The following is a 20,391-nucleotide window of genomic DNA, read 5'->3' as shown; positions in this document are numbered from 1 at the left end:
TAACTGATTCAGAGACTTAAAAAAAAAAAGACAAAGACCCAAAATGAGACTCAGACTCAACAATAAAATACCAAATAATAACTGGGTCAAAGAACAAATCATAGAAACAATTAATAATTATGTGCAAGAAAATGATAATGATGAAACATACCAAAATTTCTGTGATGCAGCAAAAGAAGTCCTCAGGGAAAAAATCATATCCCTATAAATATATATTAAGAAGATACAAAAAGAGAGGATTAATTAACTGAATTTGCAGTTTAAAAAATTCTAAAGCTAACAAATAAACCTAAAATATGCACAAAGGAGGGCATGTTGAAAATTAGAGAAACAGGGCAGAGACAAGATGGTGGAGTGAAAGCAGTGACTTGCTTGATATCTCCCCAAAACTCCTCCAAATACCTGTTAAAAATGGTTCTAAACAAATTCTAAAGCAGCAGAACCCACACAAAGACAGAGTGAAACAAATTCCCATCCCAAGACAACCTGGATGGTTGATCAGAAAGATATATTGAGCTGGGAGAGGAGTGCAATTTGACCTGGGCACGCAGGCCGCAGTGAACCTGGAGCAGGCCTCAGGGAACTGAATTACAGGCAGTTGTGGCAGTTTCCAGACTTCTCAACCCACAAATGCCAAAGATAACTTAGAAGGTCAATGGGAAAAGTCTATGACCCTGGTGAAAGAGAGAAGCTAGTTCCCAGACCAATTCCCCGCACATGGCCCGGAGGCGGTGGCTACTTCCTGAGCTTCAGGCCCACAGACTGAAGGGGAATCCAGTGGATGATCAGAGGGGGATTGTAGGGATCTCTTTGCCAGTGCAGGATTCTCTTGCTTTGCCCATGCTTGGATCTGGGTCACAGTTCTGGGTGGCAGCCCTGGGGTGAGAAGGAGCACTGGATTGGTGGAGCTTGTAGTGGCTGTAGAGAAGAAATCCTCCTCACAGTTTTAAGATAGAAAAGAGTGCTTGTGGTCACTCATAGACCAGAGCACAGGCCAGGAAAGGAGTAAACACCTCGCCCCTTATCATACCACCTTGGAAGAACTGAAAATTTACAAGTCCCTAGAAGTATCTCTGAAAACAGCTGTACAAACCCCCGAAGTTTGGGACAGTACATTCTCCACATTGGAAGCAGACCCTACCTTGACAAGTAATTGACTGCAAATATGAACAAACCTCGCAAAAAGAGTAAGACCATAGAATCTTTTTTTGGTAACAAATAAGATCAAAACATACAACCAGAAGAAGACAACAAAGTCAAAGTTCCTATATCCAAAGCCTCCAAGAAAAATATGAATTGGTCCCAGGCCATGGAAGAGCTCAAAAAGGATATTGAGAAGTAAGAGAAGTAGAGGAAAAACTGGGAAGAGAAATGAGAGTGATGCAAGAAAATCATGAAAAAACAAGTCAACAGCTTGCTAAAGGAGACCCCAAAAAAATACCAAAGAAAATAACACCTTAAAAAAAAAGCCTAACCCAAATAGCAAAAGAGGTCCAAAAAGCCAATGAGGAGAAGAGTGCTCTAAAAAGCAAAATTGGCTAAATGGAAAAGGAAGTCCAAAAGCTTACTGAAGAAAATATTTCCTTAAAAATTAGAATAGAGCAATTGGAAGATAGTGACTTTATGAGAAATCAAGACACTGTAAAACAAATCCAAAAGAAGGAAAAATTAGAAAATAACGTGATAGAAAAACAATTGACCTGGAAAATAGATCCAGGAGAGATAACTTAAAAATTTTTGGACCATCTAAAAGCCATGATCAAAAAAAGAGCCTACACATTATCTTTGAAGAAATTATCCAGGAAAACTGCCCTGATATTTTAGAACCAGAGGGCAAAATAGAAATTGAAAGAATCCACAGATCTCCTCCTGAAAGAGATCCCCGAAGGAAAACTCCTAGGAATATTGTAGCCCAATTCCAGAGTTCCCAGGTCAAGGAGAAAATATTGCAAGTAGCCAGAAAGAAACAATTCAAGTACTGTGGAAACACAATCAGGATAACACAAGATTTAGCAGCTTCTACACTAAGGGACTGGAAGGCATGGAATATAATATTCCAGAGGGCAAAGGAGATAGGATTACAACCAAGAATCACCTACCCAGCAAAACTGAGAATAATCCTTCAAGGAGAAAAATGGTCATTCAGTGAAATAGAGGACTTTCAAGCATTCTTGATGAAAAGACCAGAGTTGAACAGAAAATATGACTTTCAAATACAAAACTCAAGTGGAACATGAAGAGGTAAACAGGAAAGAGAAATCATAAGAGACTTATTAAGGTTGAATTGCTTACATTCCTGCATGGAAAGATGATATTTGTAACTCATGAGACCTTTGTCAATATTAGGGTAGATGGAGGGAAAAAATTATATGTATATATACAGATAAATAGATAGATGGATAGAGGGCACATGGTAAGCTGAAGATGAAGGGGTGATATCTAGAGAATAAAATTAAGTGGTGAGAGAGGATTATACTGGCAGAAGGAGAAAGGAGAGGTAGAATGGGGTAAATTATCTCACAAAAAAAACAGAAAAGAAAAGTCTCTTACAGTGGAGGGGAAATGGGGAAAGGTGAGAGGGAATGAGTGAATCTTATTCTCATAGGATTTGGCTTAAGGAGGGAATAACACACACACTCAATTGGGTACAGAAATCTATCTTACCCTATAGGAAAATAGGGGGGAAAGGGGACAAGAGAGCAGGGAGATGATAGAGGGGAGGGGAGACTGGGAGAGGGGGGGTAATCAGAAACAAAGACTTCTGAGGAGGTACAGGATCAAAAGAAAGAATAGAATAAATGGGGGGGCAGGATAGGATTAAGGGAAATAGAGTTAGTTTTTCACAACATGACTACTATGGAAGTGTTTTGCATAACTGCACATGTATAACCTGTATTGAGTTGCGTGCCTTTTCAATGAGGGTGGGTGGGGAGGGAGGAAAGGAGAAAACTTGGAACCCAAAGTTTTAAACACACATGTTTGTTTAAATTTAAATTTAAATTTAAATTTAAAATAAATGTTTCCAATTGCAACTGGGAATTAAGAAATATAGAAAATGGGGTACAAAAATATATCCTGCCCTACAGGAAAATAGAAGGGGAAGAGGATAAGAGAAGGGAGGAGGGAAAGACAGAAGGGAGGGCAGACTAGGCAGAATGCATGCCATCTGGGAGGGGAGGGGCAAGATGGAGTGAAAATTTAGAATTCAAAATCTTGTGGAAGTGAATGTTGAAAACTAAAAATAAATTAAAAAAAAAAGAAAATTAGAGAAAAAAATCTGGTTCTTTAAAAAAGACTGATAAAATGATGTATGTTAAGCCAATTTGACTAAAAATTAGAGGGCGGAAAATATAATCCAATAGAATAGCAAATAAAATGAAATTACAAGAAGAATCAGAAGAAATAAATCATAACAAATTATGCACAGATACACCCTAGGCTAACAAAATTAAGAGGAAAAAAAAAAGAAACAGAGGAATATCTTCAAATACTAAAAATTCCTAAACTGACAGAAGATGAAACAAAGATCTTAAATAACCCTATCTCAGAAAAGCAAATTTAAACAGCTGCAAAGGCACTAAAAACAACAACAACAACAAAAAACTCTGCTAGTCCTGATGGATTCACAAGGAGAATTCTATCAAAATTTTAAAAGACAAATAGTAGCCATACTACACATTTTTTTAATTGAAAAAGTATCCTATAAAGAATTATTTTCTGCAATAAACACAATCCTAATAACTAAAAACCAGGGAAGGACAAAACACAGAAAGAAAACTACAGACAATATCATTAATGAATACCAATTAAAATTTTTAAACAATTCTGTCAAACAGACTACAGCAATTTATCTAAGGAATAATTCATTATAGCCAAGTGGGAGTGATATGAGAAATGAAAGAATGCTTCAACACCAGGAAAATAATCAATAGAATAAATTACATTAAAAACAAAAACATCCAAAGCCATGATTAACCTATTCAGACATCTTATTTCCCACCTGAGTTATACTCATTTTAGATTTCTGACTTCACCAAGTCCCCAGTAAACTTATCAATGAGAAATCTTATGATCTTGAAAGGCTGAATCAGTCTTGTTATTTATACTTCATCAATGCTTTCTGCCCCCTTGATTGTAAGGGAGCCAAAACTCCTCCACTTAAGGAGGGGGGAAATGACAGACATCTCATTTCCCACCCCTGGCTGCACTCATTTTGGACTGCTTTAACTTCTCCAGCAGCACTTGTTTTGGACTTCCTTGACTTTTCCATGATGGTCCCAACAGGCATCTCCTAACCCCCTTTCCTGCTTCCTTTTTGCTCCTTGAGGTCAGAGACCATCTTTCTTTTTAATATTTTTATTTCCAGCAATTAATAAAGTGCCTGGAACATGGTGGGCACTTAATGTTTACTACTGACTGCTGATATATTTATCTCAATAAAATACAGAAAAAGCCTTTGACAAAGTACAACACTCATTTTTTATAAAAATAAAAAACCCTACAAAGTATAGTAATAGACGTACTTCAAAAACGAAAAGCAAGTATCACAGGAAATGGGGATACACTAGAACCTTTTCCAATAAATACAGAAGTAAAGCAAGGATGTCCACTCTCCCTACTATTATTTGATATAGTTCAGGAAATTCTAGCAATAGCAATAAACCAAAAGAAAGAAATTAAACCCATAAAGACAGGTAAAGAAGAGATAAAACTATCCCTGTTGGCTGATAGATAATATGATAGTATACTTGGAAAAATCCTAGGAAATCAAGAAAGATACTAATTGAAACAACTGAGAGCTTCAGCTAAATTTCAGGCTACCAAATCAACCTTCAAAAATTGACTACATTTCTATGTAATAGATAAAATTCAAGAAGCAATAAAAGAAAAAGAAATCCTACTCCAAATAACTACAAAATGCATAAAGTATCTTGGGGTCAATCTACCAAAATACACAAAAGACATACAGATTTACTTACAAAGTGCTATTTAAAGAAACAAAGAACAACTAAAACAGCTGGCGGAATATTCAATACTTGTGACTGGGCCACTGCCAATATAATAAAAAATTAAAATAGTACCGAAGTTTGTACTTTCAAAGATGTGCCAATCAAATTATCAAAGGGATACTTTATAGAACTTAATGAAATAATAATAAAATATATTTGGAAAACAAAAGATCTAAATTATCAAGGAAAATGAGGAAAAGAGATAAACACAAAGGTTGATTAGCTCTTCTAGACTTCAATCTATATTATAAAGCAGTATGAAACCCAAACTATCTGGTACTGGTTAAAAAAAAGAGGATAGATCAAAAGAACAGACTAGACAAGGAAAAATAAAAAACAATGTAAGATAATAATTCAGTATCTGATAAAGCAGAAAACAAATTATTTAGAAAAGTTCTCCCTATTTGATTAAAAAAACCTTCTCACCAAACAATAAAGAAGTCCGGAAAAAATTAGACTTAGACCAGCAAACACCTTACATAATATTCCACAAAACACTATAAATGGATATGTGAACTTAATATTAAAGTTAATAGTATTTTAAAAAATTAGAATAGTAGCAGATCATATACCAATTACAACAACTGGTAGAAGAGGTATTCTTAATCTAACAAGAAGTAGAAGCATTAGATAACTTTGATTACATGAAATTGAAAAGTGAAGTGGCAAAAATGTCCCTTTGACCCAGAGATTTTATTACTAGTTTTACATCCCAAGGAAACCATTGATAAGAAAGTCCCCATCTATACCAAAATATTTATAATAGCATTTTTGGTGATATCAAATTATTGGAAACAAAGCAGATGCTCACAGATTAAAGAATGGCTAGAGAAATTATGATATAAACTTAAGGGGATATTTGGGTGCTATAAGAAATGGTGAATATGATGAATATAGAAAAATGTGAAAAAATCTCTATGAACTCAAAGAATTAAGTAAGAATAATTAAGAAAATAATTAGTAAAACAATATAAGACAATAACTACAAGGTAAGTGGAAAGATCCACATACACAAAATAAAACATGAATCTTATAAAATTATAAAGAATAAGCATAGCTTGAAAGAAGAGATAGAGGTCAATCCCAAACTAATCCTCTGAGGAAGTGGGAGGGCCACAGGTATTGCACATTGCACATGGTTTTGTACTTTTTTCAATATATTCATCAATTGTACTGATTTTTTCCTTCTTTTTCTTTAGTTCTTTTTTTGTTTGTTTAAAAAATATTATTTGTTATAAAGGGAAAGCTTTCTGGGAAAAAAAGGGCAGATTCTGGGAAAAAAACTGCTGCTATAGAAAACAAAAGATATCAATGAAAACATTTTAAAATGCTCAAATAAACTGGCAAAGAACAAAACATGGGATGTCAACGTTAGGGCTCTGAAAAGAATAAGGTCTCAGTTCCAACATCTAGCCACAGTCTGAAGCTGTCAAAGGAACAGCCAGGGTAGGAATCTCAAACCAAAGGCAAACCTACAGTTCTTTCACTCTGGACAGCAGTTTTCCAGTTGGCTGACAGGGGCCGAGTCACACAGTAATACACTATTGATCAGACTGAAAGTAAGATTAGAAACTTGCAGAACTCAGACCAGGAGGGAAGCAGTCAGATCACACTGTGAAACACTGAAAGCTTACAGGTCCTTAGTCCATCCTTGAGATTCTTGAATAACACAATACTCAATATCCCAAGAAAGCAGCACCAGAACCAGCCCAGTCTTTCCCTACAGAAGTATTCTAAGCCCAGCCCTAATATCAAATCTGAGGCCAAGAAGCTAGCTTTCTTAGAAGAACAGGCAATTATGGTAGCAAGGGTTTCTAGAACGGAAATAGAGAAGAAAAGAATTATTCCAATATATCCACAACCAAGCCTCTGAAAAAAACACAACTTGCGCACAAATTCAACTAGAATTCCTGAAAGAGATAAACCAAAAGTCGCTTTTTTTTAGTTCAATTCTTTTTTAGAGGTAAAAAATGCTTTTATAAATGAAATAAGAATGCTTGAGGAAAAATTTGGAGAAGAATTAACGCGTACAGAAGAAAGAACTGGAAAGGAAATTAACAGCTTGGCACAAAAGTTACAAATCCTTGCAAAAGCAACAAAGTCTCTGAAAAATCAGAACGGACTAAATAGAAGCAAATGATTCCAGGAGACAAGAAGAAATATTAAAGCAAAATCTAAAGACTGAAAAAGTGGAAGAAAATGCAAGGCATCTCATAGCAAAAATAAATGTACTGGAAAACAGATCAATGGAAAAAAATTAAGAACTGAACTACTTAAACACCATGACCAGAAAAAGGGAGTCAGCACAGACATCATATTTCAAGAAATCTTCAAAGAAAACTACCCAGATCTCTTTTAGCCAGAGGGGAAAGTGCAATATAATTAGACATCTCCTGAAATGAAAACTCCCAGGTACATTAAAGACAAAATCCAGAGCTTCCAGGTTAAATAAATACACAAAGTGATATAAATCAATGAATGAATGAATAAATAATGAATTTTTAAAAACCCAGAATGGATGAATTAATGAATATGGCAAACATCCAGAAAGTACCAAGAAGCCACAGATAGAATCACATAAGATTCAGCAGCCACCACAATAAAAGAACTGAGAACTTGGAATATGGCAGTCTGGAAGGCAAAGGATATAATCATACAGCCAAGAATAACTTATTTGGCATAACCGAGTACAATGCTAGAGCGGAAAATGAATCTTTAATGAAACAGAGGATTTCCAAGCATTCATGATGAAAAGACTAGAGCTGCACTGAAACTTTGAAGTTCAAACATAGGAATTAAGAGAAACTTACAAAAGTAAACATGAACGAATAATAAAGGACGAAACAAATACATTCAAATATGAAGAGATTAAACATGAGTCCTCTCTGAATTCTATCATCATCAGAAATCATAGAAGGAGTATAATTAGAAGGCCTGGGAATAGTTTTGCTATGTCTTGTTGACCTTAAGAGTACCTCATTCTCGTCTGAACTGGTAATAGAGAGAAAAATACACACACACACATAGACACACACGTACACAGAGTTGGTTATAGAAGTAAATTTCATTCAACAGTAAAATAGGAAGGAAATGGGAGAAGGGGGAATGGGGAAATAGATGTAGAGATTAAGGGAGAGATGAGTCCTAAGTAAAACAAACTCTAAGGATATATAAAAAATATTTATAGTTCTTTTGGAGATGGCAAAGAACGAGAATCTAAGGGAATATCTATATAATGGCTGAACCAGTTATGGCATATAAATGTGATAGAATTCTATTGTTGTAAGAAATTATGAAAGAGATGGTTTCATTAGAAACCTGGGAAGCCTTATATGAATTGATATGGAATGAAGTGAATGGAACCAGCAGAACAATTTACATAATGACAACAACGTGGTAAAGAAAAACAATTTTAAGACTTAAGAGCTCCAATCATTGAAATGGCCAACCATGATTCCAGAGGACTAAAGTTAAAACATACCACTCACCTTCTGATAGAGACGTGAGGGACTCAGAGTATAGAACATGACATTTAATTTTTCTGGACAGGGGCAATGCAGAAACTTGTTTTGCTGGCTTATGCATATTTTTGATGGGGGTTTTGTTTTTCTTTTTTTATCAATGGGGATGGTGGTATTTAATGTAGGGAGACAAGGCAGATTTTGGCTGATTTAAAATATATGTGTGTGAGTATATATACATATAGACATATAAATTTTTTTAAAAGAAATTGTGAATATGAAGAGAAAAGAAGCATAGGTAGACTTCTATGAAATGACGCAAAGTAAAATAAGAAGAAAGGAAAACATACATAACAATTAAATAAAGTAAATGGAAGGAACAAAACACTCAAAACCAAAACTGTATACTGTGTTTTACCAAGCTTAGCACTGAAGAAGAGATGAAAAAATATATCTCCTTCCCTTCTTTGCTGTAGGAAACTATGGGTGAGCATAACACATCGAAATGAGATGGGTTGGTTAGTTTTGCTAAAAAAATTTTTTTTCTCATTCTTTGTTACAGGGGATAGCTTTCTGCATATATTTGGTTTTTAAAATATATTTTTATTTATTTGATTAAATATTTCCCAATTACATGTAAAAAATTAACATTCATTTAAAAAAATTTTGAGTACCAAATTTTCTTCCTCCCTCCTGCCCCTCTTCTATCCCTTGAGAAGGCAAGCAATGATATCAATTATACATGTGAAGTCTTGCAAAACATATTTCCGTATTGGTCATATTTGTGTATACATATTTTTGCGTATACCTATTTATGTGTAATATACATAAATATATATACATACATGTATATCTACAGACAGGGCAAAATATATAAATATGGATATATAAAATGGATATCTATGCTCATCTGCATCTATATAAATTAAAGTAAAAGAGAAACAAAAACTAAATCCTACCCTAGCTCCATTCCAGAGTGAGCTCTCCTTCTTTCTGAAATCTGGAGATCACTTATTTGGTGCTTCTCACTTGTGCCTTGTAATATTATTTTTAATAAAAAGATGACACATCTTTCTAGTAAGATTATATATTCTTAAAACATAGGAGAGTCTGTCTCCAAAACTTGTCATTCCCACAGCAGCTAACCCAGTGCCTTGGCACACTACAGATGTTCAATGACCATCTGGTTATACTCCCTAAGCTATAAGCTCTTCAAGCAGTGATCATATCTCCTATAACATCTCTCCCATATCACTCAGCCCTGTACACAGTACATATTCAGTAGTCAGTGATTACTTCTAATTTTTAAAAAAATTATATTAAAAGAAAAAACAATAACAAAAACAATTCTTCCATTAATCAAAACTCAAAAGTTTCTATTAGTTAAATGTGTTATAATCTGAATCTGTGGAGGTAGTATACTCAAAATGCTAAGCATGGACTATTCCCACATTTTGTCAGCTTTGCCAATTTGCAGGATGTGAAGTGAAACCTCAACACTGCTTCAATCTGCATTTCTCTTATTATTTGTGACTGGAAGCATTTCAAATCATTGTTATAGTTTCACATTCTTTTGAGAAGTGTTCATATCCCTTTTCCACTTGTCTACTGGCAAATGGCTTTTAGTCATATATTTATTTATGTGTGTATACATATACAAACAGACACACAAGTTAATTGTTTATATTATATTGGATACCAAACTCTATCAGAGAAATTTGATTATGAAGATTTTTTTCCCATTTAACTGCTTCCCTTTCTTTTTCCTAGAGCCATTAATTCTGTCTCTGTAGAAGCTTTTCACTTTTGCTTATTTATCTTTTGCAATTGCCTCTATCCTTTGTTTGGTTAAGAATAAAGCACCTATAAATGACCGTTGTAATCTAGTGTTTTAGAAACCCAGCTTTTGGGACAAGAACTATTTAACAAAACCTGCTGGGAAAACTAGAAAACAGTATGGCAGAAACTAGGTACAGAACAACATCTTACAGTATATACCAAGATAAGATCAAAATTAGCACATGATTTAAACATAAAGAGTAATATCAAGGTTTTATGATACAAATATGGTGCTGATACCTAAACCGGGAAGTGTTAAAACTTTAGAAAAAGAAAATTATAGACCAATTTTCCTAATGAATATAGATGCAAAAATTTTAAACAAAATATCAGCAAATAGATCACAGCAACTTATCACAAGAACAATACACTATGACCAGGTAGGATTTATACCAGGAATGCAGGGCTAATTCAATATTAGGAAAACTATCAGTATAATTGATCATATCAACAACAAAACTAACAGAAACCACATGATCATCTCAATAGATACAGAAAAGGCTTTTGACAAAATAAAACACCCATTCCTATTAAAAATATTAGAGAGCATAGGAATAAATGGAGTCTTCCTTAAAATAATAAATAGCATCTACCTAAAACCTTCAGCAAGCATCATATGTAACAGGGACAAGCTAGAAGCTTTTCCAATAAGATCGTGGGTGAAACGAGGATGTTCATTATCACCACTGCTGTTCAATACTGTACTGGAAATGCTAGCTTTAGCAATAAGAGAAGAAAAAGAAATTGAAGGTATTAGAACAGGCAAAGAAGAAACAAAACTATCACTCTTTGCAGATGAAAGGATAACATACTTAGAGAATCCAGTAAAAAACTACTTGAAATACGAAATCAAGGAATTGTTTACTTGTCAGGTCTATGGAGAAGGGAAGGATTTATAACCAAACAAGAAAAAGAGAGCATTACATGATGTAAAATGGACAAATTTGATTTTAAAAGGTTTTGCACAAACAAAACCAATGCAACCAAGAAGAAAAGCAAAAAGCTGGGAAACAATTTTTACAGCAAGTGTTTATGATAAAGGCTTCATGTCTTAAATACATAGACAACTGAGTCAAATTTATAAGAATACAAATCATTCCCCAATTGACAAACTGTCAAAGGATATGAACAGGAAGTTTTCAAATAAAAAAATCAAAGCTATTTATAATGATATAAAAAAATGCTCTAAATCACTTCTGATTAGAGGAATGCAAATTAAAACAACTCTGAGTTACCACTTCACACCTATCAGATTGGCTAATATGACAGAAAAGGAAAATAATAAAAGTTAAAAGGAATGTGGGAAAATTGAGACACTAACCCACCGCTGGTGGAGTTGTGAACTGATCCAACTCTTCTGGAGAGCAATTTGGAACTATGCCCAAAGGGCAATCAAATTGTGCATACCCTTGGACCCAGTAATTACCACTACTAGATCTGTATCCCAAAGTGATTTTTTTTAAAAAGGGTGTGGGGAGTGGGAGGAAAGGTCCTATTTATACAAAAAATATTTATAGAAGCTCTTTTTGTAGTATGCCCATCAATTGCGGGATGGCTAAACAAGTTGTGGTATATGACTGTAATGGAATATTATTGTAAAATAAAAAATGATAAGATGGATGGTTTCTGAAAAACCTGAACAGACTTATATGAAATGATGCAGAGTGAAGGGAGCAGAACCAGCAGAACATTGTACACAGTAACAGCAATACTGTACCATGATCAACTGTGAGTGGCTTAGCTATTGTCAGCTAAGTTGATCACTATGATAGACTATGAATGACTTATAGTTCTTACAAGCAATACAATGATTCAAGACAACTCCAAAGGAGTCATGATGAAAAATGCTATCTATCCCCAGAGAAAGAACTAATGGTGTCTGAATGCAGATCAAAACATACTATTTTTCACTTTCTGAATTTTTTCCATGGTTTTTCACATGGATCTGTGTCTTCTTTCACAACATGACTAATATGGTAATATGTCTTACATGATTGAAAATGTATCATCTATATCAAATTGCTTACTGTCTCAGGGAAGGAAGAGGTGAGGGAAGGAGAGAAAAAATTTGGAGCTCAAAATTTGTTTAAAATACATGTTAAACAGCAACACTGTGCTATGATCAACTATGATAGACTCAGCTCTTCTCAGCAATACAATGATCCAAGATAATTCCAAAAGACTTATGATGGAAAATAGTATCCATATCCAGAGAAAGAAATATGTAGTCTAAATACAGATGGAAGCATACTATTTTCACTTTTTTTTGTTTTTTCTTTCTCATGGCTTTTTTTTCCTGATTCTTATTTCACAACATGATTAATGTGGAAAAATGTTTAACATGACTGTGCATTTATAACCTATATCAGATTGTTTGCTGCCTGGGGGGGGGGGCGGAGGTGGGAGAGAGGGAATAAAATTTGGAACTCAAAATCTTATTAAAAAATGAATGTTGAAAACTGTCTTTAGATGTAATTAAAAATAATGTTAAATGGAAAATACATATATATGTTAAAATTGTCTTTACATATAACTGGAAAAAATATTATTTAAAAAAAAAGAATAAAGCTCCTACCCATTGCTGTGAGAAGTATATGACCTGCTCCTCTTCTAATTTTTTAATAGTATGATCTTTAATATTAAGGTTCTTTCTAGTTCAACAATCATATCTATCAGTTCTTTTAGTACCTAAGGATGTAGTTCATCAGGGCCATTTGATTTGAACTGGTTAAGAAGTACTTTCTTAGAGGCAGATAGGTGGCACAGTGGATAAAACACCTGCCCTGGAGTAAGAAGGACCTGAGTTCAAATACAGCCTCAGGCACATGATACTCACTAGTTGTGTGACTCTAGGGAAATCACTTAATCCTGATTGCCTCACTCCACCCCCCCAAAAAAAAGTACTTTCTTACTAGTCTCCTTACTTTTATAGGGTTCTAACTCTGTATTAGCCTAGACATATTTGTCTTTTCTAAACCAAAGAACATTTTCTTTGGTAGAGAAAACAGAAGTAAATAGCTCTGCCTTCTCCCTTGTCAGTCATCATTGTCTCATCCAAGTTGAGCAGCAGTCCCATCTTTTCTTTGATTTTAGCTTTCCTTACCAGCCACAGTTCATTCAAACTTTAGTATTTCTAACACTATTTTCATAGGATTTTACTAAGCATTTATAGTATTCATCCTCTGTTACCTGACCTTGTTTTCCATGCTGTATGTCTTTTCAAAATACTAAGTTAGTTGGTTGAAACTGACCTGCTTGCTGGTCATCATACACAACATTTCACCTCCTATCTCAGTGTTCATACCTCTTTTTTTTTTCTGGCTAGGCAATGGGGTTAAGTGACTTGCCCAGGGTCACAGAGTTAGTGTCATGTGTCTGAGGCCGTATTTGAACTCAGGTCCTCCTGAATCCAGGGCCGGTGCTCTATTCACTGCGCCACCTAGCTACCCCGTGTTCATATCTTAAATGTATACCCACCCTACTTCATACAATCTCTAGCTTCCTTCAAATTCAATTCAGTATCTCCTCATAGGGGAGACATATCTCTATCGCCACAGTTGCTAGTGACCTCCCACTGAACATTACTTTATGTGTATTTTACATATATTCTATATTTACTTATCAGTGTACATGGTTTCTCTCCAACAGAAGGTAAACTCCTGGAAGACAGGGTTTGTTTTGTATTTATCTTTCTATTCTCATAACCTAGAACAATACCTAGTACAGTGTAGGCACTTAATAAATGTTCGAATTGATAAATTAATAAAATTTAAAAAAAAGAAAATTGGATTGTGTAAAAAATAAAAGGCTGTCCTTTGCCCTATGCAAAAATAAATAAATGAATAAATAAGTAAATAAATAAAAATAAATGTTTGAATTGAGAGTGAATTTATACAAAGTATTATAAATCTAGAGATGAAAGAGATATCTAGTCTAACCTTTCTGTTTTACAGATGAGGAAATGGAGGCCCAAGCCAGAGGTGGGAATTGAACCACGCTGTTCTTTCCACTATGCCACTTTTAACTGATACTGTGAGTTCCTTCTACATCCACATTGGACCCTTTGGACCACAGGTTTTAATCTGGGGTTGGTAAAGTTTAATGGGCAATAATAATCACATTTTTATTTTTACTAACCTCTAAAATTTAAATTTTCCTTCAATTATGAATGTAGGTGACAAAACACAATAAAATTAGGCTTCACCAGACACAAGAAAAGTTAAGAATTCCTGCTTAAGACAATTCCCTTTTTTCCTCTTGATGGGAACTGCTTTTCTTTGTCTCTTAAAAATTTCCTTCTTGAAAAATTCTTTATCCATCCTGGGCTGCCTTGCCCTTTGGAATTCTGAACCAAGAGTTCCTCCTATGCTTCTTCTGAATCTTTTAACATTTGCTCTCCCAGGAATTTGGAACTATGCCCAAAGGGCTATAAAAATGTGCATACCCTTTGACCCAGCAGTAGCACTTTCTAGGGCTATATCCCAAAGAGATCAAACAAATGGGAAAAGGACCCCCGTGTACAAAAATATTTATAGCAGCTCTTTTTGTGGTGGCAAAGAATTGGAAATTGAGAGGATGCCCATCAAGTGGGGAATGGCTGAGCAAGTTGTGTACATGAATGTAATGGAATACTATTGTGCTATAAGAAATGAGGAGCAGGGACTTCAGAAAAACCTGGAAAGACTTGTATGGACTGATGCTGAGTGAAGTGAGCAGAATCAGGAGAATGTTGTACACAATAACAGCCATATTGTGCAATGACTAATATAGATAGACTTAACCCTTCTCAGCAATACAAGGATCTAAGACATCTCCAAAGGCCTCATGATGGAAAATGCTATCCACAAAGAAGAAAGAACTATGGAGTTTGAATGCAGATCAAAGCATACTATTTGCTTTTTTTTTCCTGTTGTGTTTTGTTTCTACTTTCTGGTGGTTCCTCCTATTGGTTCTAACTCTTACTTACAATATCACTAATGTGAAAATATGTTTAATAGGAATGTATATGTACAGCCTATATCAGATTGCGCACAGTCTTGGGGAGGGAGGTGGAAAGGGAAGGGGAGAAAAATTTAAAACCCAAAAGCTTATGGAAGTGATTGTTGATAAAGCAAAATAAATTAATAATAATAAAAAAAAATTGCTCTCCCCAATTATAAGGTCTACATCAACTTTCCTGTCCTCTATCACAAAATCTAGGAGGGAATGGTTAAGTTCCCTTCCCCAGCAACCATCAATGGAGTGAAGGCAGAAAAAAACCCAAACACATTCATTTCCTGAAAAGTAGTACATGAAAGTACTTAACATTAAGATACTGATTTTTTTCTGTGTACTTAAATTGGCTGTGATTGCAAACTACAAATAAGCTTATAATTTACAAGCATTATTTCTGAAAAATATATTAATATGCTTAAACTGACTGCTACTATACTCATAACTATTTAAGCATTAATAGAAGTAAAATCAAGTTTTAGTGAAAAACTGCTCCAAGAAATAAAATAATCACCCTCCCCCAAAAAAACAAAAACACCAAAGAACTGAACTAATTTAATTATAACTCTTTCTATAAACTTCTGAAGACTTGGGCATTGATTTGGTGGCCAAGGCCAAGACATTACATTAAAAAAAAACCCAATGTATTTATCTTAATTGTCTAGGGAAATCTGAAGCCCTTGATATTTAGAAGAGGCCAATTCCTTACTCAAAGTCAAATCCTCACCTTCATCTTTCCTGTTCTGATTGTGGATATCAGATATCAGAAAATTTACACTATAAACTTAATAAAAAGACATAAGGAATTTCCTTCCATAATGCAGGTGATTTATTTCATTGCTTTTCTGTACTTTAGACCTTAAAAAAATTTTTTTCCCTTATAGATTCCTACATTATCTCCGTCTTAAACATTCCATGTTGAAACTAAGGTAGGCCCTAACAATTCCAGATATAATACCTACTTGTTTCAAGGATCTTTGATTTCTTTTGATTTCACCACACTGAGACCATAAACCATCAATGGCTGCAGGAGCTAAAAATTTCACTGCCCTGTGACCAACTTCTTCAAGAGCCCCTCCAAACTTTGCCAGCCTGATCTTCATACCTCAAATAGATAATCTACCAACAGCTGTACTGCATTATTGTGCACCTAGGTGGGACCTGCCAGAGTTGCAGCTCCTCGGATAATACAGCGTGGCCCACTTCCTTGCGAGACTGCAGAGTAATACTGTAGGGTGACGTTTGTATCAACCCAATAAAACACACGCCTATCGTTGAGGAATAAGTACTTTTGATACATCTTGTATCTGAGGTTTAAATGAAATCATAGAATCTGTGTGTCTCAGATCTCTCTCTCACTCACTCACTCTCACACACATACCCCCTTCTTCTCTCTCCCCCCTCCCCCCCTCCCTCCCTCCCTCGCAGAGGCAGTAAGGGAAGGGAAGGAGCATTTATTAAGAGCCTGCTATGGGGCACTGTGCTAAACGCTTTACAAATATTCTCCTTTGATTCTCCAGAGAATAAAATGCTGGGCTCTGGGAATTTAAACAAGAGATGGACATCCCTCTCAGCGGAGTCCGGAGGCGTCTTTTTCCGGTATTTCGAACTGCTTAGACGAAGGAGGTGTTTCACTCGGGGCGCTGGGGACACCACGGGATTTGGGGGGTCTTTACAACGAAGCGGGCTCTCTCTGGGGGGGGGACGGAGGCAGCCCTAGCCAGCAGCCGCAGGACCAGGGCGGGCTAAGCAGCAGAGGAGGGAGATGAAACGGGGAGCGGGAGCAAGGAGCCCCAGCTCGGGACGGGGGGCGTGCTCGTTATTTCCCAGGTTCTCTCCCACGCCCCACAGCCCGACCCCGCCCGCAGAGGATCGTAGTTTGGGGGGGAGGCGGTGACACAATTCCACATTAACTCCAGCCTTGAACGTGAACACGCGCTCTTTACATGACGGCTTTCAACTGCTCTACGCAAAGAACATGCGCCGACATCTGAACGCTGTCGCGTTCATTTAAACAAGGTGGAGGGGGTGAGGGAATGTTAGTTAAGGGCCTTCGTTTAAAAAAAAAAAAATAAACTCAGTTAAGGAACAGAGAGTGCGCAGTAAGGAGAACGAGGTTAATAGTACAGAGCGTGCGCAGCATGAGGCACACTCGCCTGTGAGAGGACAACGGGCATGCGCAGGGTGACCCAGAACAAGGCGCACGCGCACTGAGGGACCGCAACCCTCTGGTGGAAAAGGGGGGGGGAAGAGGCGAGAGATCACCTCAGAGTTACGTCAGGAAAGGCCGTGTTTTACTGGGAGGCTAATGCCGACTACAGACCCCAGAAGTTTTCAGAGAGCGAGAGATTTGGCGGTTACTCACCAACCCTTAGCTCGGAGTCGGACCACAGGCCTAGGTCCGCTGACGCTTAGCTCGCGGGCGCCGCCGCCGCCGTGATTCCATCCATCTTGAATTTGACGTCATCCCACACCAGGGATGAGGTCATCGCAGGCAGAGCTCGTCACGTGCGCAGCGTTCCCATTGGCCGCCGCACGCCCCAGGGGGGCCGGGGGGGAACTGTGGCTAAGGCCGGCTTGGCTCCCAGCCTTAGGATTTGAGGGGTCAGGGGGCGGGGGGACGGGGCACTGGAAGTGGGTACGTGCTCACGTTTCCTAAACTTGGGGAAAGAGACGAGATCGGGCAGCGTGTGCTGGAGTCAGTGGCTGGACCCTGCTGCTAGTCACTAGGAGCCGTGGTACTCCAGCCGCAGCTTGATGCACGTTTGGGCCCGTGTATCCTCCCCTCTCTCCCCTTCCCACGCGGCTTCCGCCCCTGAACCCGTTTGTCAAAGCGGAAAAAGGCCGCGTTCTCCATTTGGAGGATTGGGGTTACTTTTGTTCTTTTCCTGATAAGCAGCGGGGCCCACGGGATGATGTATGTATTGAATGGTGTGGCAGACGGAGAAACGAAGTCCTGGGTTCAAATGCTACCCCTGCCACTTTACACAAGGTGGAAGACCATGTGATCGGTCTCACAACCTCAGTTTCCTTATCTGTTTAAAAAAGGGGGGGGAGGTGCCTTCGAGGTCTCTTCCAGCTTTAAATCTATGATCCTATTGGAGTGGAAAAGCTGCCCAACACCAAAAACAGATGAAGCCTCTCAAGGCTGTTTAAAGAGGAAAACTGAGAAATTTGAGGCTTTGAAATAGTTTTGAGCAGCCTGAGTCCGTGTAACATGTAGATGCACTCCCTGAACCACAGACTAAAGTATAGCTACTGTGTCCCACTGCCCCCCCACCCTCACCCCCATGAAGGGTGGATTGAGGTGGGAGAAGGAAAGGTTTCCGGTTCTTGTTAAATTGCACGGGTTGACAACTTTCTAGGTTACCTCCTACACAAAAATATTCAATCCTTTATAGGAATATTTTCGGTTTTGTTCAAGCATTAGAATGAGACTAAATTGAATGGATAGTTAACCGAAAAGTATTTATTAAGCACTTGGCAGGCATACCGTAGCTGAGATGTCGTTGGTAAGAGAAGTTCTCTACCAGTGCAAGTAAAGCATACCCTCAATTAATAATCTTGGAGAATTAGCATTGGAGCATTGAGGTGTTAAGTGATTTGTCCAAGTCTATAACACATTGCTACTGTTTACAAACATAATCATTGAAACAATCCCTATGGCTAAGAGGAGACAACTAGGACACAAGTAGTAATTATGACAACTCAACTTTATACATTGCTTTAAGGTTTATGAAATGATTTACAAATATCTCATTTTGTTCTCACTGCAACTGTGGGAGGTAGGTACTATTGTTATCCCCATTTTCCAGATGAGGAAACTGAGGTAAAGGTTAAATGACTTGCGCAGGGTCATACGGCTAGTAAGATTTGAACTCAGGATAGGAATCTTCCTGACTCCAGAAAGCCTGGCACTCAATCCATTGTGCCACCTAACTATTAAGTGTCTGAAGTTAGATTTGAATTTGAACTCCAATCTATCCTAAATCCAGGTCCAGTGCTCTGCAATGTGCCAATACAAAGTATTAAAATGCAAAGTAGTTGGAGAAGGGAGTACTAGAAGTTGAGGGATCAAATAAGGCCTCACCTGAAAGGTGGTACTTGAGTTGAGTCTGGAAAAAAGGGAGGGATTCAGTGGGGTATGCATAGAGTAGGAAGGTGCTTTGGAGGCAAAGGGTAGGTATAGCAATTGGGAGATGAAATGTGTGAAAAACAGAGAAGGCTGATTTGGCAAGATTAGGGGTCGAGGAGAAAAGAAGAATATACAATAGTTTGGGACAGGCTAACCAGGCATTTTTACTATATTTTATTCTAGAGGAAATAGAAACCACTGGCACTTATAGAATAGGGAAGTCATATAGTCAGATCTGTGCTTAAGGAAAATCACTTTGGTATCAATGTTAAAGATAGACTGAATTGAGGGGACTTCAGGCAAGGAGTCCAGTTAGGAGGAATAGCAATAATCTGGGTCAGAGGTGATGTGGGCCTGAATTAAGATGATACCTGTGTGAGTAGAAAGAAAAGATTAGGATGCAAGAGATGTTATAGATGTTAAAGATGGGCAGAAGACAAAGAAGTTTAACATCTACAGGCTGTTTGATTATACATCTGTAACTGAGTGTATCATGAGAAAGGTTTAATTACTTTGAGTATGTGTGTACACTGCAACTAAGGAGGGTAGATTCCACTTTAGCCATTTCCCTTTAAAAATTAATTTTCCTTACTACAACTATTCCTCAGCATGAAAATATTAGAATTTTAATGATCTGCATGTTGAAAATAAGTAAATGAAAGCAAAGCTTGTTAATATGTCATGGAAATATTGTATTCATAGCTGTAACCTACTTGCTGAATGTAAAAATGTGGATATTTTTAAGAATATTAAGGATGTATTACAAAGTCATTTTGCTGACATTCTAGATTGGCTCATTTCTGCCTAGCCAATACAATTAATTACTACATTTTTAAAAGCTGAATTTCTAAAATTTATTTTTTTCCATTAAGAAAGATCTATTTTCTTTCCCACTCACCTTTCCTTTCCCCCTCCCATTGGAAAAAGAAAAAAGAAAAACAAGGCCCTTGTAACA

The 20,391-nt window shown here is 36.9% G+C and overlaps 1 protein-coding gene across 3 annotated transcripts in view; it reads right to left on the bottom strand.

Moving 5' to 3' along the window:
• ZBTB21 (zinc finger and BTB domain containing 21) overlaps positions 1–17,777 on the bottom strand; it is a 45,259-nt gene extending 27,482 nt beyond the window's left edge. For 2 of the 3 annotated variants that reach the window (XM_020976255.2, XM_020976256.2), the window contains exon 1: positions 17,667–17,777. The gene's annotated coding sequence lies outside the window, so the exon portion shown is untranslated. Of the gene's footprint in view, positions 1–151; positions 203–17,666 lie in introns of all 3 variants that reach the window. The other variant, XM_020976254.2, reaches the window with a different exon arrangement.
• Between the last annotated feature and the right edge of the window lie 2,614 nt (positions 17,778–20,391).

Source organism: Phascolarctos cinereus, unplaced genomic scaffold (assembly GCF_003287225.1).
Source record: "Phascolarctos cinereus isolate Bilbo 61053 unplaced genomic scaffold, phaCin_HiC Scaffold_726;HRSCAF=1367, whole genome shotgun sequence".
NCBI classification, from domain to species: domain Eukaryota; kingdom Metazoa; phylum Chordata; class Mammalia; order Diprotodontia; family Phascolarctidae; genus Phascolarctos; species Phascolarctos cinereus.
This window is presented reverse-complemented; position numbering and strand designations above follow the sequence as displayed.